Source organism: Raphanus sativus, chromosome 5 (assembly GCF_000801105.2).
Source record: "Raphanus sativus cultivar WK10039 chromosome 5, ASM80110v3, whole genome shotgun sequence".
Lineage (NCBI taxonomy): Eukaryota > Viridiplantae > Streptophyta > Magnoliopsida > Brassicales > Brassicaceae > Raphanus > Raphanus sativus.
In genome coordinates this window covers 5,416,447-5,444,418 of record NC_079515.1, presented here as the reverse complement: position 1 = coordinate 5,444,418, position 27,972 = coordinate 5,416,447, and the positions used below count along the sequence as shown (strand labels likewise).

The following is a 27,972-nucleotide window of genomic DNA, read 5'->3' as shown; positions in this document are numbered from 1 at the left end:
TAAAATATTTTGACAAGCAAAATCGAAAATAACACGTTTTAGGAAGTTAGAATATTTTTAGGAGATTTTTAGAATATTTCCTTAACTGAAATTTTCATTAATTTTCGCAAAAATCAGGTAATCTTATCCGTAGAAGGCGTCTTCTAAAAATTTAGAACATTGAAAAAAATCCAGAACACGCTTTCTACTTTTACTAGACGGAAGAGTACATTTTAGAAAACACATTCCGCGAAATTTAGAATACTTAATAGAAGTAGAAGATGCTTCCGGACGAAAAGTAGATAGCTTTAGGATTAGTAGAATGCGCATTCTACTTTTTTAGAAAATTAGTAAATAGTAGAATGTATGTTCTAAAAATAGTAGATGAACGTGTTTATTTTAGAAATCGCTTTCTACTATACCATTTTCTGTAGAAGACACATTCTATCTTTAGTAGAACATATTTTCAAATTCTTATTTATCAACTTTTTGAAAAAAAAAATACCAGCATGTGTATATAGGTGTTTTATTAATTTTTATATTTTTTATATTTTTTTCTTGATTCACAAAAGTATTTAGGGAGATTTTGAAAAATACCCCATTTATCTTTCAAATTTTGAAAACTACATTATGTTTTATTATTTTTGAAAACTATATCTTATTTGTTGTGAAAAGACCATTATATCTTGAAAAAAATTGAAGAATATATATATATATATATATATATATAAAAAAAATATTCTATTGTTCTGGTAAACAAATGGTAGAAGTAAATCTCGGATACTCTTTATAAAAATTCTACTAAACAATTTTTTTTGAAAAAGAATTCCACTAAACATTGAAATATCACATAAAACAAATCAAATTTGGGATTCGCAGGCGTTGGAGTTTTGCTTTCATCTTGGTCAATAACTTTATTTATAAAATTCACATATACTGAAGAACAATCATTTAACGAATTACCTGCAATACTAGAATCATAAGCATTGAGGATCTAAAATAATATATCTGAAACAGAATTAATAATGAATTGATACGGTAGAGCATAATTTCACACGACTGATTGGGTGACTACTGGCTGGGCTCAATATTTCATTTGATTTAGGTTGCTTGATGACACACGTAACTTGGTTCTTTCAAAAACAGACATTTTTATGTTTTCTGGGTGATCATAGAAAACTTTATGGCATAATATTTGTATAATCTTAGAATACATGATCCAAAAATGAAAATAAACGAAACAAGGATACTTTTCTCTTATATGAAAAATGGAAGACAATAGTAGCATAAGAAACATTCAACAACAAAATTTAAAATGCCTCAACCATTACAAAAAAAAACAAGAAGAAACCAAATTGTTAGTGTACCAAATTATTAACGAATAGAATTAAAATAAGATCATTTGAATGATAGCATGATAGAAGCGTAATTGGACATGATCGGGAACTATATAATTCTCTTTAAATAGTGAGATAACCATTTATAGATATAAGTAACAGGGGTAGTTTAGTATATTAGTCTAAGATAAAGTGTAATTTTCAAAAATCAAAAGTATAAATGTAGTTTTGAAATTAGATTCTCAGATCATGCTATTTTTCCAAATTTTCCCAAGTATTTATTTCATTAGTTTTCAGAAATACAAAGGGTAAAAAGGAGAAAAATTGGACAAAAAATGATTTATACCAAAGGGACAACACCCTTGTTTTTTTGTTCTCTATTGCTAAAAATTATTTCTCTTTGTTGTTTCTCCATTTCTCTTTGTTTTTCTTTTCATTTTTGATTTTTTTTTTTCATTTTTCTCTCCCTCTTTATTGTACCAACAACCAAATATGTAACTACATATAGTTAATATAATTTATACTATTAATATCAGTTATAGCATATTACACAATAAATTTTGTGAAGATCAAACTCAAATTATAGATTAACTGCAAATAATTTTTCGACAAATTATATCTCTATAATATTATTTGAGAAATCAGTTTATTATGTGTCGCGTTCACGTTAACTCTGACGGTGGTTGATTACGTTGATATCCTTAATGAATTGAAATTACTTAGAATTACTATACTAAATTGATTTTCCTTTTTAATAATTTTTGTTAATTAGAAATTTAGAAGTTTCCTTTTTTCATAACATATATAATTAAAAAAATATGAATTTAAAAAACGAATTTACAATCATAAATATATTTATACATAAGTGATTTCATAAAAAGGAAAACTAACAAAAATAATTTTGATATTAAGAAAAATAAATATTTCCTTTTAAACATAATCTTAATTAATATTAAAATATTTTCAAAGTAATAATTTCTTTTATATGTATATATTTTAGATAATTACAAAAACAAATTGATTGATAAACCAAGTTAGTTTTAGCTAAATAATAATATTTTATAATTAATATTATTGAAATTTTTTATTCATTATTATAATATTTGTCGACTAATAACATTTTATAATTACAAAAAACTAAAAAATGTATATACAAACATTTTACATTTATAAAATAACTTCTAAAGAATTTTTTAAAAAACTTGGTGTTTATTTTTAATGTTAAATGATATTTTTATGAAAACTAATTTTACCACAAGCATATTGGAACAAATAATTACTAAATTATTTATAAATAACATTACTCTAGATATTTTTAATTAACTAAACATATTATATTTTGCCATAAATTAAAAAATATATTTTAATTTATATTTAGTTTGTTTTTTCCTTTATATTTGTACAACCCAATATACCTATAATGAAAATAGATAAGCAAATCTGAATTATTATATTAAGATTATTTAAAATAAATTTCAGTTCTTTTTGTCATCAACTAAATTTCAGTGTTTTTTTTTTATAAATCTAAGGTATAACATAACTTAGAGCTTAAAAAATATGTTAGTTATAACATATATGCATGAAATTTCAAAATATTATCGTTATATTTATATATCTATTCTGAATCGATGAATACTAAAGTTTATTTTTCTATCTGATTTTCAAAACAGTATATATAATGCTATCTATAATATTACTAAATTGTATTTAAATATCTAAGAACATAACCAATCTAAATGAAAATCATAAATAATTCAAAATTTTATTCTATTTAGAAAAAAAATATTATAATTAAATTCGAAGAAATTGATGTTATATAATATACTCGAGTGATAATCAAACCAATCATATATTATATATTACATAACCAAAACAACATATCTAACTAAAACCACATGTCTAACTAAAACCACATATCTAACTAAAACAACATAATATTATTTATATAAATTATAATAATTGAAATTTAAATTAAAGTATTAATATTTTTACAATATATTTACTTTATAAATATTTATAACCGTGTATGAGCACGGAAGAATCACCTAGTAATAGATAAATATAATGATAATATAATATAATATAATACTTCGGTTTTAGGTTAAAACCCGTACAACTGGAGCTTCAGACACTAACATCTACTCTATTAATTTAGAGTCCTAAATTTATCTATCGTTAAAAGTTGTCATTTAAAATTTGGACCATTTAAAAATTGTTACTAACCTACTTAAATATTGGACCTTTCACGTTGGTCACAATATTATTAAACACTACTTAGATAATACAACCGGTTTACTTAAACTTAACTAATATGGTCTAATGAAACTAAACCGTGTTATATTCCAAAATTATATTAAAACTAAACCTACGATTATCAATTATTAAAAGAAATACATGATTGTTCTTATGACCACCGACTCTAATTGGACAGCAGGTTAGCATAGATGATCGTTTTTGAATTCTTTTTTTTTTAAATGTTTTTGATTCTCTTCAAATCATTAACTTAACATAACAAATATAGTTAATTCATATTTTGTCCATTTTCATCATACTAGATTATCATATATTACACAAAATATATATTACATATGTTACATATGTATATGACGTTACATAGAATACATATTGACATCATATACCATAATAATTTTATAATAAGTTTCATGATGACAGTTTTTATATATTTAGTCATTTAAAACATAGACCAATGCATCTATATGATTGTCGAATACCATTAGATTTTTACATGATAATATAATGATATGATTTTTAATAATTTACCATTATATAATAAATTATAATAAAAAAATATTTTGAATGTAGTTACTATATTTATAGTTACACAGAATATTAACTATACCACGATTTTTGGTAAATGGAATATCCCTATGCTAAAACTAAATTACCAACTAAAATTGTGTATAAATAATTTATTTAAAATCAATACTATTAAAAAAGGAACATGACCTATTGATATAGACGTAGTCCAACTATTTTAATATAATTATTAAAACTTCTTATTAATCATTTTAAAAAATATTATACAAACAAAAACACAAATATAATTAAAAATACAAATACAAATTTTTTTTTAAAATATAAAACAGAAAAATATATCCGCCTTTTTAAGGACGGGTTAAAATCTAGTTAGTCAATATTTTAGGAGTGTCAAATTGTTAAGATTCTCTAAATATTTTTTAGGGACGTCTATTTCTTCATATGCCCAAGGTTCGAACCTCGTGCTTTTAAGTTATTTACCCTTTTTCTTTCTTTTTGATAATAATTAAATAAATCTTATTTTTCTTTTACCAATCTTATTTTCCGTTTTTGTATATTGTATTAAATAATTTTCATCTAAAATAGAATAAATCAACTAATTTTATTTCCAATTCGACGTCATTTGGTTTACCAAAGATTCTCATCTTTCCTCTTCTTGCATTCTTCATAGTTTTTTTTGGTTCAATTCATTCTTCATGGTTACAAACAAATAACAAATTATTTTTGTCTGTATTTCTAAAACTAATAACAAACATGAAACTTTTGTTAATACTCTATCTTCTGCTTCATCCTACCTGCAACTGAAGGATTCAGTAAATTTTACAAACTAAACTAATTTCAAAGTGATCGTTATCTTTGGTTGTATTAACCAGTTTATGCATTTCCCTTTTTCTCAATTACAATAAAATAAAGTTATTATAATGATGTTTTCGAAGTAACCTCATGTTAGATGCATATAAACGTTTTAGAATCATCATTTTATCAACATGGTATATCGTCTATTAGGGTTTTTGATGACATTTCAGCATTAAAAATATTTTGAGATTTTTGTTCAGTTTCGAAAACTAAAATTTAAATAATTTATTTTTGTTTGGAACACAATATTTTTACTGCGCTTTAGGAACTATGGATCCACAGACCGACACTCGCTATATTTAATTATTTATATTTTGTAATATAATATAGTTTTTTGTCATGTAGTATAATATAATTTAGATAATTTCCAATGTATTTTTCTATTTTTTCTTTATAATAGAGGAATTTCATAATAAATATGTGATTTGCTCTAATGTATTTTTCTAAAATAGAAATCTTCAAATGTTGTTTCTTTCTTTATAAATAGAGGAAAATATAGTAATCTCTTATTTAGAAGAAAAAATATAGTAGAATTAGAATAATTTTGGTTCTAAATGCTATTATAGAATAAATATAAAAAAAGTTGGAGATACTATTATACAGTGCTGTGCGAGCACTTTAAGAAGTCTAAGTTATTTTTTTTTAAAATAATTTTTACTTTTCTTAATTAATAGTAGTAGTATAAATTTATATAATGCATATTTTGTTATAAAAGTACAGTCAAAATCTCTTAGATAAATATTCTTTTGTCTATATATAACGATTTTTTATAATCTAGACCATAGAAAATTTGTAGGCAAAAAAACAGAATCTAAAGAAACCTTTAAAGATATATATATATATATATATATATATATTAAAAATCATTACAGCTAGATGACATAAAAAATCATTATAAATGTGGCAAAAAACTCTTAGAAAATTTAGACCATAGAAAAACTCTTAGAAAAATCTAGACCATAGCAAAAATTTGTGGCAAAAAAATTTGTTGGCAAAAAACAGAATTAAAGAAACCTTTAAAAATATATATCAAAAATCATTATAGGTAGATGACAAAAAATCATTATAGCTAGATGACAAAAAATCATTATAACTAAGTTTCCTGGCCAAAAGTTGACAAGAAAAAAAAACTAAGTTTCCTGGACCTCCGGTTTAAAAGTGAAATGATCCAAATTGCTATCTACATTGGACTTGAACTACTTAATTTCTAATTAATTGGTTTTAAATTGGAAGATTAGAAAACCTAACATGGTATCAGAGCGGACTGATATTCTGACCTATTAATTTGGCCTGGAAAATAGTCAGATCATTCCATTAATTAATGGTTCAAAAAAGTTTCAATTCTTTTGAGATTGCTAAAAGATAAAGTATTTTCACTGAGGTTACGATAGATTCGACGAGATTAATAATTATACGCTTTATTATCTTGAGAAATAGTGTTGAAAAAAAAAATTACACAGAAAATATTTAAAAAACTTAAGTAATATATAACGAACTTAAAGCCACTCTATTTACAGTCAATTGGTTCTAAGGTGAAAGCAAAAAGAAATTAACATTTTCATCCCACCCCTAAAAATAAAAATATTCTATACTACTACACCACGAATAATCTTTTGTCATCACAATTCCTAAAATTTATATATTTGTTTGGGTTCGAAGGTAAAGGATTTTTTTTATTACACACACAAACACGGTTCTGAGTATATAACTCTTTTATTTTGTTCACATGGGCATATTTGTCCAACTGATGGCAATATGTATACTATTTTTGCCTATTGTTATAGTCTTTGTTATGTGTTTTTTTTTGTCAACTAGTTTTTATTATGGTTATTTGACAAATTAACCCCATAATTTTGTTGGCTACTCTTTTCTTCTTTTTTTTACTCCGCAAATGGAAAACATCTCAAAGTTGCCGCTTCATCGGGAAACTTATAAAATTTTATTTTAAAAAACATAAGAGACTCGTTATATCAACATCGAGGCAACTACACCCACCTAGCAACGCTTATGATCAATGATCAATGATCAGTAAATAGAGGTACGATATGTAGGTAGGTTGCATAATTAGGCACATGCAGGAATGGCCCATTTGCATCAGAAAGAAGAGTCATAATTAGGCACATGCAGGAATGGCCCTTAAATAGAAGAAAACAGAAGAAAGAAAATAAAAAGTGAGTTCCTGAATACAAACGCACCCCGATGGAGGATTGTAGTAGCAATGGGGTTGCAATATATAAGAACCTTAATGCTAGAATTCCATTAGAATTGCCCTAAAAATTCTTCAGTCAAAAATTCTAGTGTTGTCCTAACTGTCGGTGCGGAAACAAAAAAGAGAATCTTTTTTATGTCTTCACTGTGACTTTTAGTACTGATTTTTCTTCTAATAGTTTTTTTTTGTATTCTAATATCACCGTTTAATTTTTGTTGTTCTTTTCCAAAGTTTTTGGATATATTTTCGTTTTTCTCTAATTTTTATAATTGAAGATATAATCATTTATTTTGATTTTCATTGTAATAATTACTATGAAAACCAAAATTCGCACCATCGATTTAGGTAAATAAAAGAAAATCAAGAAACCTTAACTTTCCTTGAGATACCGGATTTTTATTACGCCAAACACCACGCAATAAAAATACGAAAACGTACAAAATAATAAATCGATAAAAACGAAAGAGAGCAAGGAAGATTTTGTTCCGAATCTACGTAATGAGCGTTTAAAACATGTAAAGCCTCGGCCGCAAGAACTGTCGACAATTTCCTAATTCTAACCACCTAAGATTGAAAACCTAATTGAGTCTCAGTTCGATAACAAAAATAGAAAATTGCCTAATGATCTTTATTTATTTAGAAATTTTTATTGTATTGGCAATCAACGTGACTGCAGTCCATTATAATGCGGGAAAACATTTTGATTGTTTTTTTTTTGACGGCATTTTGATATCAGAAATTTTCATTTTAACAAGATTGTTCTGATATCAAATATATTAGCAAAATCTAACTTAAATTTAGTGTGGACTTCATCATTAATTTCTTTTGTAGTTGTATCTGTTAGATTATATTTTCTTAGTTTGACAAAAAAAAAGATTATATTTTCTTATAGTTTAGATGTGTTTCTCAAAAAAATGTTGACTTTTTAATGCCATTTATCTCATCAAATTCTCTATTATTGTTTTTGAAACTGTACTGAACAAAAGAAATTTTAGAGAAAAAAAAAATTTAGTTAGTTTGTATGTAACTCGAACCAAGTTAAATCAAAACCATATTTTTTGCTGCACCATTTAACTATATAGAGCTTTTAATCTATAGCAAAATTTCAAAAAAAAACAAATCGTTTCTGATGTTTTAACATAAATTAAACTTAGTTTTGAGATAAGAATTGAACTAATAGAAAAGCGATAAATTTTTTATGGTGTCATATGAGTTTTTCAAAAGATTAAGGTCTCACCTCCGAACTTCTTCTCACTTAATATTTTTATTTTTCCGTGTTGAAAAACTCTATAAAGATCCTTTAATAGAAATGCTTTTGTAATTAGAAAAATGATACTCTCGCTATTTCATAATACATGATGTTATGGGTGAAAACACAGATTAAAATCCAATTATTTTTTTCAATAAAAGACTATTACAACTATAAAAAAAATCAATCACTTATTAAAAATGTAAAATAACATTGGTTAAACAGTTTCTAATAAAACTAAAATTGCATATATATCTTAAAACATTTTATATTTTGAAATAACACAAATCTTCTTCTAAAACATTAAGTATTATAAAATGAAAAGAATATAATTTATTCATATATTTAATTTTACATAGTTTAATCATTTATTGAAAGACAGAACTAAGTAAGAGCTAACAAGGAAAAAAATAAATTTATACGTTATCAAATTAACAAGGGAAAATGTATTAAGAACTATAAACAGTCGCAACATAGAATTTGTTGTAGTAAACTTATAAAACGATTGAGATGATAATTTTTGAATAAGTAGTTTTCTTATATAATAAAGTTGACTTTTTTTATTTATCTGGGGGAAAAATTGCAACCTGTCACCTCAATAACTACAGCGGTTTTCGAATTTTTTTGTTGTTGTCTTTGCTGGGCTTTGGAAATATGATTTCATGGGTTTAAATGTTTGATGATTTCGAATTGGGCTTTTCAAACTAAGAGGCCCTTTAATTTTGATAGAGTTGTTCGTCGTTTTCCGTTTGATCTTGCTAAATCTGCGGACGAAGGTTCTAAAAAAGGTTTATCAATTCTCCGTAACGTCTCAACGTTTGATTGTCATCTTCTTTATTTCCTGTGTCTCAGAGAGACGAGTCTCCGTCGGTAATCATCGTCGTCGCGTTTATGTCGGTTCGTGTGCTTCAGAATCTATTCATCTCCTCACAGGCGTTACAACTACAAGCTCCATTGATTCAATGACATTAACAAGTTCTTAACTCTTCAGTGATGAATCACTCATTCGATGATTCTAAACTCTACCTATAAAAAGCTAAGACTTCATCCCTTAAGAATCATCGCCACAATTCCAATAGCAAACAAATTTATTTCTCACTTTAATTAATGGCTTACGCCTTGGTTCTTCTTGGACGGCTGATCAGATTCTGGGAGGCCATGTGACGATTTGATCCGTCTCGACATGATCTTCGTCGATTCTCAGGTCCCCCCGTATAACCTTTAAAAAAATTCCTTTATTGCGATCTCATGTCAGCCACCATTGAAAAGGCGGTGCAGTTCATAGCAAGCACTCAAGAGGCAGATGGTTCATGGTACATACGGTCCCTTAAGACTTAAAGAGAAGTACTGTACATCTATGGCAAATCATGGTAAGGTGAAGTTACTGATGTGTAAGAAGTGTTTCTTTACGATTGGCAGGTACGGAAGTTGTGGAGTTTGCTACACATATGCATCATGAAACAAAGCAACCAAAAAGTCATCATTTTTTTCCGGACCTCCCAGAAAAAAAAATTCTCTAACCCAAATACCAAAAAAAAATCATTTTTAGACTATTGAAACAAAGTTATTTCACGAAATTAGAATTCTTTCTCAAAACCTTTCCAAATATGTTTCTCCTCCACTCTTTTCCTTAATATGCACATCAAATTGATCATCGCTCCAAGATATATATAAACTACAAAATCCTGTTAACACACTAACATCTATACGCGGCTACATGTTGAAAAATAGCAATTTTATTTACACATTCATTACTTCCAAATATTGATCCATCTAATAAACAATAATATCATGCACAAAATACTTACTTAACATCTTTGGCATATAGTAGTGAGAAGCTAATGACTCTTGACGGTTTTTATAGAAGCTGCTTGAATCTACATTTCAATGGTGATGAACTTGAGATTTTCCTTGTAGTTTAGCAAAAAAAAAAAAACATCTTTGGCATATCCCGCACTACATAGCACAATTGACCAATGATATATAGCTACTATACAGTGTGGTCACTGAAGAAGCCTTCGAGAGAGAAGGAGACCTGAAACAGATAAAATGTTTATTTAAGCTAATGCAATCAGAGAGAATAAAACAAAGATGCATTCTTTTTTTTTTAAACACACAAAGAAGCGTTCACTACTGTCATTTTATAAATAATTATGACATATAAATGACTTTGAAAGGTAGTTTTCAAAACTTTATGCCAATCTCAGATTAGTTTATAAATGATCTATTAACTTAACAACAAAAATACATTGTTTGTCTTCTACCAAAACTATTTCTATACGTTCGCTTTGTAAAACACATAACATTTCGGAATATGCACACTACCACCAAACATTATTAAACATTATAAGTGAACTAGAAAACCTTACATTTATTCACCATAAGATAATTTCTGTGATTTTCATGATACAATCATATTTCATTTTTAAAAATGCAACCACCTCGACACAAATATCAACTATAATAGTAAATTTTCAAATTAATCAAAATAGCTACTTACAAATGTCCATAAATTACACAGATAGCGGTTTGAAATCAACAATAGAACTTATCTATGTCTTTTCTTTGCTCAAAAAGAAAAAAATCTATGCTCTTTTACTTGGAGTCAATATTTTCCATTTCCACAATGTTGTTCAATGGCTTCATACAAATATAAGCTGTCTTAAATGTAGGGAAAGTCTTCTATGATTCAGCATTATTACAATTTATAAAGAAGTTACTTATGTTCCAATTTTCATCAGTTCCACTTACCCACCGTTTTTGATCTTTGTTTTAATTTTCAAACAAAATAAATAAATGTTTTTCCTCATTTCATAATATGTTCCTTTGCCAAAATGAGTTTCTTACCAAAATCAAATAAGAAGAATATATATACAAAACTTTATAACATACGTCCAAATAAAACATCAACTTTAATTTATGTTTAAATTCCAACTACATTAACATTTTTACAACTATCAGTTTTTTATTCTACTTTTATTGAATCGATTAATCACAATCACTTAAGTCAGTACACTGTGAACTAAACAACTTCAAAGCAAAGTATTACACTATTGTCGTTGAACCCTTATCAAATGAATCAGAAAATATCATTTTTCAATTTATGAACATATTTTCTTTACTAAAACCACAAAATGAATTGTAAATTAATGTAAAAATAAAACATACGAATCCGGCGCGTAGAGCCGGGATACCACTAGTTATTATATATCATTGCTAACTTTTTGGTTTAAGTATTAATGAACTAGGGACCAAGAACTTATTACAACTTAAAATACTAAAGTTTAATAACCACACACACATGTATATCTATCTATCTTATTAAAACAGAAACATTCTCTTGGACCTAACATTTATTTTGTAAGTTTTTAAATTAAATACACATTTATGCTTTAAAATTAAACTTACATTAAATCACTAATGTTCCTTTCTTTATATTACTATCCATATTTGCAAACAATATACTTATTTTTTTATACTACTATCAATGTTTCCAAACAATATATTTTTATACTACTATCAATATTTCCAAACAATACAATAATTAATCTTAATTATTTTATATCTATCATTTTCTCTTTAAATTTTTGTAGAAACGTCATAATTTCATAAATTACAAAATAATGAACTTTAAAATTTGGATTATAAGATTACAAATTATGAAACTATTACAATTTAAATCAAATTAGATTACATATCGGTCATCTATCAGTTCAATCAGTTAGTCTCGGGTTTTAGTGATTTTTTAATATGAATATTTTAAGAACTTAAATTGAATTGTCAGATCTCCGGATTAATCAGTATAGTCACAGGGTTGAATTTAAAAACACTGATTTAAATGCAAAAATATTTTAAATACACTCTTTAAAAATTACCAAAATATTTATCAAGTTATTAGTGAAATTTTCATCGTAAAATATTCCGCGCTTCCAAAGCGCGGGTCAAGATCTAGTAAATAAATATATTAAAATGCAGATAATTAAGAACCATATAACCGTAGTCGGGACCAAAAATTTTAAGGATAATGTTTATTGTAATTTTTTTTAATTTGTTCTCGAACAAACCATCGTACTTATAAAAATCTTGACCCAATGTCTTAATATTATTTTGGTCAGCTGGCCCATAGTGGCTTATTAGTAGTGATTTTAGAATTTGTGTGTTTGGGATTAAAAAAAATGTAGTTTAGCACCTTATACCATGTAGTTCCCCATTACCATTTGTGCCAGCGTTTTATATTGTAACTAGGATATGATCCGTGCCTTGCACGGAGTGAAAATTCTAAAAAAAAAATTAAGGAACATTATTTATTCTATATTTAAAAATTGTCAAAATGTATAGTATATATAATAATATATAAGGGTTAACATTATTAGTTGTTGTCCAAAAAAAAGGTTAACATTATTAATAAAATAATGCACCTTGGACTTTAAAGTATATGTTCCGGTCTTCTGACAAAATGGTTAGTTTGGTCCATATATATTCTGAAAATTATCGAAAATATTTATTTCGTATATTTTATAATACTCACGTGGTCTCACTGAGTGCGTAACCAAGAAGATAACTGTTAGTTTTGAAAGTTGTCACAATCCGATAAGATGATTGGTTGTGCGATATGATCCCCTGAGTGCGTAACCGAGAAGTTAACCATCAATTTCGAAAATCTTTGATTGAGAAAAGGGTCAATTAGCTGACTTGTTCTTTCTTAAAAGTAACATGGATCTTATACCCCTAATATAGCAAAACAACATTCTTCGGTAGTTGGTTTAGATAATCAAACAATTTAAAACCTACGTTACATGGAATCGCCGGTGGAGGTGCGTTTCTTGTTTCCGAAGCAGAACCGGAAGCGGAAGCGCTCGGAATCGCATGGAATCGTCTCGGAATCGCGTTTCCAGAATTGGTGCCGCACGGTTCATAGGTGGAAGCGTTGATGGTCGTAGATCGGAAGCTTAACGGTGACTGGATTGGTGATATGCAAAGAAGAAGAACATTTTTCTTGTGGGCTTGCAAATTTAATTGATTTGCGGCCCAAATTAACTCTTTTTTTTTTGTCAAGCGACCCAACTTAACTCACTTTATTAAATTTTAGTTCACAAATAACAATAGAGTTGGAAACTAAAAACTCAAGTCCATTATATGATGTATTTTTCACTTATTCGTTTTGTTTTGTTTTTTTTTCGTTTTGTTTCTTGTTGTTTGTATTATTCAGTTGCTGAGTATGAATTAATTAATTGATGTGTTTATTTCTTCAGTATCAAAGCAATATAAATATTTATACATAGATTTACATATATTATTATATTTTTTCTTTGTAACTATACATATTTATTTTATTTGAGTTATAGTATTTGAATTATGTACTGGATTCTACTGTTTATAAAATTTTGTTCTGTATATTAATTTCCGTGTTTAATATATATATATATATATATACGCTTCCAACACGTACCCGCTTCTTAAATATTTTTAAAAATACGTTTCCGCGCTTCCTAACGTTTCCGCTTCCGCGTACCCGCTTCCGTTTCCATGTAACATAGTTTAAAACAGATACTCTAGGTTTTCAGTATGTTTCCTTGAAATCGACCAAAACCATCTCTATTGTTTTTCCCACAGCACCAAAATATTTTTCCAAAGATGCACAATTTTCATCCTCACTTTTCACATAAATTTAAAAGGCTTCAAATCAGAAACAAAATCAAGGCCAGTCATTTTATTAATCTCACGTGGTTTGAGTAAAAAGTTTAATTGTGATTGTGTTCTAGGACCGAGATAATATTCCTTTTTATATAGTATACGCAAATTTTGGTAAATAAATAATTGTTATTAAAGAATAAAGAAAAAAAAGAATAAGGAAGGTGCTATCTCGTCAATTCCGTTAGCAGTAAATATGACATATGATTTTGAATTTTTATTGTATATTTTGAAAATCCCGTCAGATTAATATACCAAATATCAATGAATGTACGCAATGATAATCATAAATCCGCTATTCAAATAATTATCATAATTTTTAGTAAGGATCTATAAAAGGAAACAAAAACAAAATATTAGGAAACAAAAACCGAAAATATTGGTAATAAAATAAGCGTTAGATTACGATACCAAATATCAGTGAGAGTAATTGCGATGATAATCATAAATCCGCGATTCAAATAATTATCACAATTTTTAGTAAGGATCTATAATAGGAAACAAAAGCGAAATATTAGGAAACAAAAAACGGAAAAAAAATCAATCAGATGCGATATAATCGCGAATAAGGGATGTGCATTCTCTATACTTAATGTTAATTATAGAGTTACATAGTATTGATTAAGTCATGCAATAAATATTAAATATTGTGACAGTTTTATAGGGAAAAAGATTGCGTGACTGATGGATTTTTCTATTGTATTTTTTTGAAAATCACCTGAAATTAGGACAGTAAGTAGCGATTGTCATTATATTATTTAATCTTTCTGTAAACCAATCATATTAGGAAACAAAATCATTTACGAAGTTTGGCAATGTCAAGATTGATATGTAGTAACGAATATTATTCAAATTAACTATTACATACTCAACTTTTAAGGTAAAAAGTTTTCATAAAATTTAGGTCGATACATGTTTTATATAATACCTTGTTTCGGAAATTTTATATGCACAAATATGATGTATTTTTACAGTTTAATATTGGCAGGTTTATATTTATAATATGTGGGCCAAGCACATGGTATATATGTAGAGAAATCAGACCTCTATTTGTCATATATAGTATGATTTCCTAGAAAATAGATCAATGTAGAAAAAAATATCAATATGAAAATCAATCCAGATAAAAATACGTAAACACATAATATATATTGATATGAAAATCAATCCAGATAAAAAGAAAACAGATCGATATGAAAATCAGTCGAGATAAAAATATGAAAACACATAAAAATATCGATGTAGAAAAATAAGACATCTTTGGTATTATATTGTATTCATTTTTACCGAAGAAATTAATAAAATGCATATTCAACTGTCGTACACTTAAGCTGATAATATGACCCCCTGATAAACTTTGTACCAAAGGTGGATCTTAAGTTTATACTATAAATTGAAACCTATTTTGTTATATAAAATATGATCTCTCATTTTTTTAAAAAAATAACACATTTGTAGTCTATCTTCTCTTGAATTCCATAATGTAAAAAAATTTGAAATGAGAACTATATGTATCAAAATGGTTGTCACTATGTTGTCACTATAGGGGAAGATAAACAAAAAAAAAATTGTATGTAGAGAAATCATAACATATACATTGTTTTGTATTTTCTTGTATTCAAAATAACAAAATAGTATAATGTGACAAATATTTTATCGTGATAGACTTATGTTGCAAATATGACCAGATGCAAAATTTAAGTTGATAATATACTGCCTTACTAAATGAATCTAGCTATGTTATCTAAATAATAAGATACAATAGAATGAAATATATGAAAGTTAGACCAATGGCATATCTCGTAAATAGTCTAGCCTAGTAAGGTTTCTCATAATAGAAAGCTGAGAATGAATGTCAAGACGACACATCAGCATAATGACAACTCTGTAAATAATTTACTCTTTGAAGGTTACTCTTCTCAATTGCTTCTTGATTAATAACAAGGGGATATATACACATCGGTTAGTATATATTCAGTACATTTAAGTAAAATCTTGAAAATTAATCTCCGGATAATCCCCGATTAATCTCCGCTTTTTTCATAACTCGCTAGGCGTATGTCGACCGCCCGACTCACGCCTAGCGCGTTTCCGAACATGGGTTACAGTCCATATTGAAAACTCTTATATTTTCAGTTACAGAAAAAACAACTCTTATATTTTCATGTTAGTTAATAAAAATAAATTGGATTGCGGTGGGTAACATTTTCTCCTCGCCAATTTCCGCCCGTCCCCTAGTAAAATCAATCCGGTTACTTGGTTAAGACAGGCCCATTCAGCTTTAGATCCATGAAACTGAATCTAAAGCATATATTGTACACTCCGATTTTCTAGGCATAGATTTCCAAGTTGAGTCTGATCCGGACAGAACGACATGGTTAGCTCAGGAGTAGTATCTTTTAATGATTCATCACTTACTATGATTAGTTATTCTATACAAATCTTTCAAATCCGAAAGTTAGTTTATTCCAAAATGAAACTTGGTAGAAAACAAAAAATAACTTATGAAAAGTTGTATTTTGTGAGTCACATATGATGTAATAACCATGTAAATAATACTCCATCCGTATCATTTTAAGTGGTGTTTAAGAATTTTAATTTTGTTTCATAATAAGTGATGCTCTCACAATTATAGATAAAATTTAATGTTATTTCTAACTTGTGACGAAGTACAAAATATTGCATCTTTTTTTTATTGATTGAATTAGTTGTATTTTGTATTGCGAAGATAAATTGCATAAAAATTGTATTTTTTTAATCTTTATGCAAAAATCTTGAACACCTCTTAAAGTGATACAGAGGAAATATATGTAAAGTCCATTGACTCGACTATCGCGAGTATATCTACATTAACGGGAGATCTCAAGAGTTTTCAGTCTTGTATCAGATCAGTCCATCTACAACATCTTTAACTACATCGAGAACAGAATTTTCCAAACCGAGACTTATAGTAGGTACTTTTAATCGATACAACTCATTAAGACAACATTTTTTATTTCATCATTTGGACATGAAGCGTTATTTCTGCTGCTTCTGAGGGATTACCTATATTAACATGATCAGTTGTGACCACCGAACGCGGTAGATTAATGCTTGTAAACATAGACGTTGATGTTATTGTTCTCTTTGCTAAGAAAACTCAACCACACAGTGGCAAAACTATTTGATCTTAAATCAGAATCAAATACACAAAATCGCCGGTACACTCTTCGACGAACTTAAAAAGCATTTTGTAGAATATGGAGACCAGAAGAAGAACACGGAAAAGATAGAAAAATGTCACAAGAAATTTTTTACCCACAATTCACCTAGATATGGATACGTCTTTGGGATCTGGTAAGAGACAATCCACTATAATCTTAACAATAAAGAATATAGAACTTCTCTCTCTCTCTCTCTCTCTCTCTCTCTCTCTCTCTCTCTCTCTCTCTCTCTCTCTCTCTCTCTCTCTCTCTTCTCTCTCTCTCTCTCTCTCTCTCTCTCTCTCTCTCTCTCTCTCTCTCTCTCTCAAGCTTACAAATCAACTTACTTGGCCAAGAAATAAGAGAACACACGAGCTCCACTTATATAGTAGAAGTCTATTACATTTAATCTATTGGATTGGGACATTCGCCTCTTTCCATAAATCTATTATGAATATTTTCAAAATATTTCCAACTTCCATAACTTCATGAAAAAATATTTCCAGTATCCTATCAACTTCCATAACTTCACAAAAGTGATATTTCCAGTATCCTATCAACTTCCATAACTTCACAAAAGTGATATTTCATTTTTCTAATATGATCTCATTGTCTTGGTTTAAGTTATGCGATCTTGTTTGATTCCATCACCAAATCTTAACGAAATCTCTGATGGATTCCTTAATGTAGTCTATGACGTATCCAAAAAAACACTATCTTGATGACATAAAACATGACTACTTAGGTTAAGCAAATCCGTGCTTTGCTAGGGGATGTCGAATGCTCCTCAGTGTTCAGACATCCCGAGGAAGTATACCACTTCCTCAAACTTCTTAACTGGGAAAACCTTGGTTAATATATTAGCAGGATTCCTAGAAGTGCATATCTTCTTCACACTTACATCACCTTGAGCGATAATATCCCTAATGAAGTGCATCTTTCTTCTGATCTTGTCTAGCCCTCTCATGATACACATTGTTCTTTGCTAGACACAAAGCACTTTGAGAGTCACACGATACCTCCACCATTTCTTGCTTGAATCCAAGCTCCTCCACTAAGCCCCTTAACCAAATTCTTTCTTTGACCGCTTCAACCAGTGCCATATACTATGCTTTAGTCGTTGACCAAGGTTGTTCCGGTTAAGAACATGTACAATGACCCAGACAAGGTTCCTTGAAGAGTTAGTTTACAGTTCTTGTAAAATTTATTCTTCCAATGTCCACCACTATGCTTAAAACCTAATAAATCCAAGGTTCAAGTAGATATCAAGTTCCTTCTTAATTCTGGAATATACCTGACGTTCGTGAGTGTCTTAACAGAACCTCCATAAGCTTTGATGTTGATTGTACCAATACTTTGCACTCTTACCGCTCAATCATTACCCATAAGAACTTGTCCCAAAGTTAACTCTTGAAACATGTGAAACCAATCCCTCATGTGATACAAACATCCAGAATCAGTCAACCACTTATCATGATGCCACTTGTTTGATACCGACAGTGCATCATCATCTGAATCATGATCTATAACAACTGTTGCTCAGCTTTTTCTTCTCCTTTGCCATTTTTCTTCTTGTATGCATAACATTCCCTCTTGGTGTGTCCTTGCTTCTTGCATAACCAGCAAGTTATCCAAGACCATGAGATCGATTTAGACTTGTCCTTATCATTCCTCACATGATCCTTCTTCTCAGTCCTTCCTCTAGCATAATATCCTTTACCGTTATCATGTGAAGCTGTAGAGGAGTTCAGATCCTGATCTTTAGATCTTGCTGCACTTTTCACCTCTTCAAACGGCAATGTCTTTGCTGTAATTAAGTGTTCCTTGAGAGAGTTGAACCGTGAAGGAAGCAAATTCAAGAGCAGAATCGCTTGTACATCCTCTGACATAGTTACATTCACGCTTTACAGGTAAGAGACAATCTTCAAGAAGTCATTGATATTCTCATCCATACTCCGAGTATCAACCATCTTGAAGGTATAAAATTTGTGTTGCAAGTGAATTATATTTGGTAAAGTCTTTGGAAGATATAACTTTTCTAGTGTAGATCATGTAGAAGCGGTTGACGTACACAACTCGATCTTCCTTAACACATGATTTCCAACATTGAGAATGATCAGATTCATCGCCTTCTCTGATCTTTCAAGTCTTTCAGCTTCTTCTTTCACCAACTGCTCCATGTAAGCATCTTCGTCTTTATCCTTCTGAATCGCTGACACATAAGATGACGTAGACTCTTCTACTACATCCTTTAAACCAAGGACAGAAAGATGTTTTAGCATCCTCTTCTTTCACAATGAGAAGTCTCCCTTCCCATCAAACCGCTCCACCTCAATTCTTGCATTCACTATTGAGATCAACACCACCTAAGACTCTGGTACCACTTTGTTGGGAAAACTCAACCACACAATGGCAAAATTGTTTGACCTTAAACCATAATCAAACACACAAACTCACTGGTACTCTCTCCAAGAAACTCGAGACGTAAGTTAGGAAGTATTACGTTTGTAGAATATGGAGATCAGAAGAAGAACACATATAAGATTAAAGAAGGACGCAAAACATTATTTACCTTGTGTTTACTTAGATATGACTACGTCTCTGGGACCTAGCAAGAAGCAATCCACTATAATCTCAAGAGCAAATAATATATAACCCATGTCTCTCTCTCTCTCTCTCTCTCTCTCTCTCTCTCTCTCTCTCTCTCTCTCTCTCTCTCTCTCTCTCTCTCTCTCTCTCTCTCTCTCTCTCTCTCTCTCTCTCTCTCTCTCTCTCTCTCTCTCTCTCTCCTCTCTCTCTCTCTCTCTCTCTCTCTCTCTCTCAAGCTTACAAATCAACTTGTTTGGTCAAGAGATAAGAGAACACACGAATAAGTAGTTTAGGGCACTATGTCAGAGGACAAGCCACCCAAGCCATCAATTAGAGAATCCAAATTACAGGGGCATATCTTTTTTTTTAAATCTTATTAATATTTCTTAAACGACAAATAAAATTTGTCGAGGTTTTTAGCTAAATATTAATGTTTGGGGGGGGGGGGGTTGTTTAGCAAAGTTTAAATGATTATTTTCATAGAAGTAAAGTTATTATTGTATTAGTTATAAAATATTAAGTATAATATATATATATATATATACACACACACATTCTAAGATAAAACTATTGTAATTTCCATTAGAAGTAATATACTTTTTATTCTTTATATAAAAAAATAGTTTACTATATATTCTAAATGATTTAGAAACCTTCGTAAAGATTTTTAAAATTTTATTAAATTTTATAATATAATTTTTAAGTCAAAATAAATGACTTTATAAATCTTTGTTATGGTTTTATAAGTTTTAATATATGATTTTAAGATTTATAAATTATTTACGGAATAGTATGAACTCACAGAACTGGAAATGATTTATTTGCAGAACTGAAGATTTTTCGAAAATCAAGATCTGTGAAGTTCGAAAGCCTATTGAAGTGCTTAAGTTTTGGAAAAAAAAATCGGAAGATTGTTATCAAACACACATAGATTACTTATCATATATTATTAACCATTCTGGTATTAGTCACCACAATTGAAGGAAGTTTTTCGAAGTTAAAGCAGATAAAAATATTTTGCGTTCTACCATATCACAAAATTTGTTATGGACTTTTTATGTTTTTTATTGAAACAACTATGATTGAAAAACTTAACTATATAGATATAGTGGATGATTTTACGGAAAAAAAAATATATTTTAACAACAAAAAAGGTATAACTGTTTATGATTTGATTTTTTTTTATTTGATATCATTTTGTGATCTTAATAAAATATATTTAGAGACATAAATTTTAAATTAGCTTGGTGCATTATAATCCGTTAGACCGGCACTGGAAATCAATGGACGATGGAAACAAACATAGCTGCCACTGGATCAAGGCAGAACAAGATTCAGAGCATATATAACGTCACGGAGTTTACCCAAGTTAGTAAAGCTAATTCCTTTGTGATATACCATGTTAAGATTGGTTTACTACGTTCTGCTGATGGGACCGTTACGTGAATAGTAAAGAACTTGTTGACGATGTTTTCATTAAATAACAAAACAATAAGGGCTCTTTGTGGATTTACGGTTGGTCTGAGCTCCAAAATACGATAGACACAAGAGATGGTACATTAAAATGGGCCTTGGTAACTGGGCCGGTTAGCATACACAAGATGAATCTTTTTGATAAACTATGAAACGATGGAATGATTTCACGGTATCAAGTATTTGAAACGATAGAATGATTTCACGGTATCACGTATTTGTAGTATCATTCATGTTATTTGGGGAAAATTTATGTTGAGAGTAAACTGTTGATGTACGAGTGATTAGATACATTTATATATAATCTATCCGTTACGAACATGTTTTAACTAGCTAAACTACTACAGTCTAAAGTCTAATCGTAAACCACGTTATCGTAAGTACTATGTAGTTTCGATTTTTCCTCCATTATTTTACCTTTCTACAAAATCAGTGGCAATTAAACATTCCAAAATATTGTTCCCATTAAAAAGTTAATTTAATGTTCTATTTATTTATTTTGTTGGTAAAAAGTGATCTATTTATTAACATGTTAACTTTGGGGATTATGCTAAACAAATTTATATTTACTAATTCTTTTTTTTTACCATAGATGAGTTGGATAATGTTGCGAACAAATGTGAATTAACTTTAAAAAAACAAAGATCAAAAAATGTATTGAGGCAAATATTTGTTATACTCATTTAGGATTTTATTATTATTATGTGAATGAATAAATTTATAACCGATCTATATTTATAATAGTCTCAAAATCAGATTTTTTCCTATTGAAATACATATTTATTTAGAAAATAAATAATTTTTCCTAAACAAAAAAGATGTATTGTACGGTGGGGTCTATGCACTCCATAGATGTCAACTTTGATAGCAAATTTATTTTTTATGCACCTACAACGTCCGCATTCGGTCGGACTACGTCCGATCCAAATAATAATAGGTTTTATTGGTGCAAAGATATTTAAGACACTTCTAGATGCAACAAATAAGTTCTCAACATGCCATCAAGATTCTAAAATAGCACTGTTTAAGTATTTTAAATCATTAGTTAGTCGAAAACAAGTAATTAATTTTTGAACGAAAAAAAATGTTGATGAAATAGTGGTTGGCAAAAAAGGACACATGTTCCCTCAATCATTGGACATTTTGTTAGCACTAGATGCACACAATTAAGTAAATCATAAGATAAATCAGAAGACAATAAAGTTAGTAAACACTTTTTGCTTTTATTAGAAATCTCTATAAATAATTTTATTACATATTTGCTTTATCAGTTTTACACAACTTGTTAACACCATAACAATTTCTACTGAAAGATTCATAATCTATCCAACTTATGTTTCTCTGTCGTCTCTTACATCAGTCTCTGACTCAGAACGACCCAAAACACCCAAAGAGATTTTCACCATTCCTCTATAGTAATAACCTCAGTGTCTTATCGATTCCTGATCGACCATTTGCTCTTTTATAGTGATTCTCATATTCCTAAAACTTTAGTCTGAAGGATCTTCAAGGAATCCATGAATATGAACAACTTCCATATAAATAAGTACAACTTACTTTTCTGGAATTATACTTATTCTTTTTCTCCAAGGCATAAACTTGATCCCCAAACTTATTTACTTGTCTTATCTCCACGGTATAAACTTTATCCTCAAGTTTAGCTTACTCTAGTTCAGCATCTTGCATCTATTTGGTCTCTACCACTCCGCATGCTTTCCGGAACATTGTCTGACCCGACCTGCATCAGCGACTACGTCAATGCATAAACCACATATCTATCCTTCTCCAGCTCGGCATATTGCATCCAAATGGTACTCCCACTCCGCATATCTTCTGTGAAAACGACTGGTGCAATCATGTATCAGTGGATGTGTCACCAACTTCGTCAAGGCAGATTATTGACATTTACAAGCTCAGACTTGCATCTTCAATCTCTCCTTTTTAGCTTTGTGTGCCGATTAAGCACAACATCATTATGGTTCAACCACCACATTTCCTCAATTGGAAACTTTCACACTATATATGCTTTTCTCCCTTACGAGATGTGCACCATCAAGGTCTTCACAATAGACATGCTCTTCTCCCCATGAGATATGCATCATCTATATCAGGACGTATATCACACTATGATATTCTCCTCCACGAGATATGCACTCCTTGGACCAGAACGTCACCACTTCTTCTCCTACTGCCTAATTGCATAAGCTAAAACACAAATGCTAAGATTTCATGGCTTACATCACATACACACTCGTCTGCTTCTTCCTCCGTAAACATGATATAGCCTTTGCTGCAGCGGAATAGATTACAATATTGCATCATATTCTGACGCACTCGTCGGTATACCCCTACACAAACTTCTCTTGAGGACTTGATCACTCAACTCACGTGTTATCATCTCGACCAACATATCCTTCAAGCCCCTCCTCACCACCGAGTGCACGCTGCACTCATCGCTATAGTCTTTTGAGTGATTCCCTCATCACTCTCCAGACGATCACCTTGCATCACTTTCTCATGCACTTTGATCTCCTTATCATGTGCCCGAAAAACAACTCATTGTTCTAGCATCAGGCCTGATGCTCCTTCATCTACGTCAAGATCAACTCTGACAGAGTCGCATCCTCTCTTTTTGTCTCTTTTGGGCATTGTTTTCTGCTCTTTTCTGGAGCGAAGCAATCCACCTTCTTGTATCCAGTCTTCCCACATAACCAACAACACACCTTTCCTTGTTTACTGTTCCGCCTGACATAATTGCTGATACACCGATCAGTCTTCCTCTTTGTACCACATGCACAACCACCCCTTCATACACTCTTGTGTAAACTTGGTTTTGTTGCATTGATGTTGTTTCTAACAACTCCACTCTGTAGAATTTCCTACCAGATTTCTTGTTGTACGTCTCGACATACTTCATTGTCTCCACTTTTTGATGCGCCCTCCTCCATGAAGTGTGACAATCCCTTCTGATGTACTTCGCAAGTACCTTTAAATCCTTGATATCCTAGACCCCAACTCATCTTGGATGGTTATCCCATCGAGAGTATCTGATCCAAGTTCTTGGATCTACCGTTGAGAATCCTGATATGCTTATGAATCTTAGTCAAATCATGTTCCAACATCCTTGATTTCTTTTGTTCACATCTAGCAACTTCTCTAATTTTTCTAACCTCCTGAACCAAAGACTTATTCATTTATTTTACAGCAGTAAGTTCGTCAACCAACTTGCTCTGCTCTTGACGAGCCACACTCTGCTCCCGACTCTACGCTAGATATTGAAGCAACTTCAGATTCTGAACTTTGAGCTTCAACCACTTGTCATACATCATGATACTCCTCCACGTCTGTGCCAGCATCTGAATCAGATGATTCACTTGATTCAGCCTTGTATGCACCAAATGCAACAAGATTCTTCATCTCATTTCCATCATCATACGATTTTGAATCGTCAGATGATCGTGATAAACTACTCTTCATTTCTTTGAGTTTGGACACTTACTCCGTTTGTGTCCAATAACTCTACACTCATAACACTTGAGTTTTCTTCTTCGTGCTACAAGGCAGTTACTCCTCATATGACCAAAACTCTTACTCTCATAGCATTGGAGATCTCTTCTCATGCCACTGTCACCATCACATCGCTGACAGATATGATGCTTCCCAGCCTGATCTCTCTCTTTACTAGAGAGATCCATCATCTCCCACCATGTCCTCAGAGTGTTTTCAATCTCCTGAGGTATATCATCCTTTTTGTCAACCACAAGTGTCACACTCCTTGACAGATTCACTGACGTAGTGGCTGAGGTACCAACAATTTTCATCTCTTCTGCCTTCAACATGCCCACAAGTTTGTTAAACTTGAGTTCATCAGTGTTTGTAGTCATCTTCAGAACCATCTTGTGAGTTACAAATTTTAATGGAAGATACCTCAAAAACTTCTTCTCTTTGTACTTCTTGCCAAGTACAGATAGTTCATGCGCCATAACACTGAGTTTGGTACTGAAACTCGCCACATAATCATCATCAGCCACCTGAGAATCCCGAACTGCGGTGCCAGATGAACCACACGTGTCCTCCTAACACTGTCGTCTCCTTCAAATGAATTCAGCAAGATCTTCCACACCTCTTTTGCTAACGTACTCTCCTGAATCAGTTGAAACTAATCTACCTCAACAGCACCAAAATTAATGATAAAGCCTTTGCGTTATACTTTGACGCACTCTGCTCTGCTTCAGTCCAATCTTCTTTGGGTTTAGACTTTTTTCCATCTGTTGTGACTATGGTAGGTTCCTCCCATCTTGTCCACACATCTTCATGGATTCTTCAAATCAACTGCTTCATAAGCATCTTCCAGTGACCATACTGGTCCGTCTTCAACATGATTGGCTTCTGCACCAAAACAACCGTGTCATCTTGACCTCCGGATGTCACTTGATATGTCAATGACCCAATCTGATACCAATTGTAAGTGCAAGATGCAGAAAAATTAAGTACTGCAGAAGATAAATCAAGAGTCAACACCTTTTGCTTTTATTAGAAATCTCTATAAATAATCTTATTACATACTTGTTTTATCATCTTTACACAACTTGTTGACACCCTACAATTGCTACTGAAAGATTCTTAATATATCCAACTTGTGTCTCTCTGTCGTTTGCTACATCAACCTCTGACTCAGAACGACCCAAGAACACTCAAAAGGATTTTCACCCTTCCTCTATAAAAATAGTCTCAGTGTCTTATTGATTTGTCATCGACCCCTTGCTCTTTTATAGTGACTCTCACGTTCCAAAAATTCTAGTCCAAAGGATCTTTAAGGATTCCATGAATATGGACAATTTCAATATTAATAAGTATAACTTCATTTTCTGAAATTATACTTATTCATTTTCTCCAAGGCATAAACTTAATACACAAGTTTATTTACTTGCCTTATCTCTATGGTATAAACTTGCTCCTCAAGTTTTACATACTCTAGTTCAGTATTTTCATCCATGTGGTCCCCACCACTGTGCACTCTTCGTAAAACATTGTATGTCGTCACCTACATCAGCGACTATGTCAACGACTAAGTTAAGACATAAACCACATGTTTATCGTTCTCCAGCTCGACATCTTACATCCACATAATACTCTTACTCTGTATGCCTTCTTTATTAACGACTGATGCAGTCCTACATCATTGATATTGTCATCAAGTTTGTCAAGGTAGATTATTGACATGTACAAACTCCGACTTGCATCTTCACATTTTAAAAATCTCGGCTCTAACTAATCATCTTTCTTCAATCAACTTTTTTTTAAAAAATCTATTTAAAATTTAATTTTATGGTTAACAGTAACTTTTGTTGTATACCTAGAAGAAATCTTCATCCTCATAATGTTTAAATATAAGAATCACGATTAAACATACGAAATAATCTTATGTTTATCCAAATTTAGGATTTTGTAATTATGAAAAGTACATATATGTAATTTTGTATTCAGGTTATGAATGAAAAGATAAGAGAAAGTTAGATCATCTGCAATTGTAGGAAAACTGCATTTAAAATATTATTAAGTAATTTTTTCTTTTTAAAAATTATTTTGTAGTAGAACTACAAGTATTCAGATTTTTTGTTTATTTTTCTAAAAAAGCCAGATCTTCTATATGTAGTTCTGTCTACTGCATATTTAGTGATATTCACCCACTTTTTATTTTTGACCAATAAATGATTTTCCTACATATTATTGATAATATTTAATATTTTCTGTTAAATGCATATTTTCATTCTGTTTTATAGTTTTAACAATAAAAACAAATTTTCATTTCTACTTATCTCTCTTTTTATTTTCGTCATATAAATTTAACATTTATCTAAATTATTTATATGATGTGTGTGTTTATAACTATGTAAATGTATATATTAATGGAAGATATATTTATTTGGTTAATTACTAATATTTTCATATTATGATTTTAAAATTATAGTAACATTACTTAAGTGCAATATTTATTGCTATTTATGTATTGTATTTATATATTATGTATTTTATTTCGTTTTTAGAATTTTTCTTATACAAATATATAATCTATTTTGTTTAAACATTTTCTTCTAACCGGTTAAGGGTTGTATTAATAACCCGATTTGATTAAAATCGGCAAATCTATCAAAAGTTGGTCAAACTCGATAAAACCAGTGATCCGGTTCAATATTAAAACACGATTTTCTTAAATTCAAGTTAAAAATTGTAGTTTAAAAAATCAGAAAAATCATATTGTGTTCATCATATTTTTATATAATTTTGATTTTTTATTTTTTATATCATTTTAGATTTTAACAACAATATAAAATTGTATAAAAATAATTATATAGTTATACTTATATATATAAATTTACTTATTTAAAATTAAATTATAATATCGGTTTGACCGGTTTGGAACAATCCGACCATTAACTTAGCTATAGTCAGAGTCGGTTTTGAATCAATCCGGATGAAACATTCATTTCAAGTTCCCAAATTTTTTGAAAAAGATTATATATAAATAAGTTTCTAATTTTATTTAAAAAAAAAGTTTTGAACTCCCGGTGCTGTAAAATCTTTCTTAAATTGTCGGTAACTCCCAATCTGCTGATGAGCACTACTCGA

The 27,972-nt window shown here is 29.9% G+C and overlaps 1 long non-coding RNA gene across 1 annotated transcript; it reads left to right on the top strand.

Annotated features, from left to right (window-relative positions):
- The first annotated feature begins 9,228 nt into the window (after positions 1 to 9,228).
- Positions 9,229 to 11,376, top strand: LOC130512648 (uncharacterized). Its single transcript, XR_008946215.1, has 3 exons — positions 9,229 to 9,611; positions 9,663 to 9,720; positions 9,827 to 11,376. It is a non-coding gene; the product is annotated as an uncharacterized LOC130512648 (long non-coding RNA).
- The last annotated feature ends 16,596 nt before the right edge of the window (positions 11,377 to 27,972 follow it).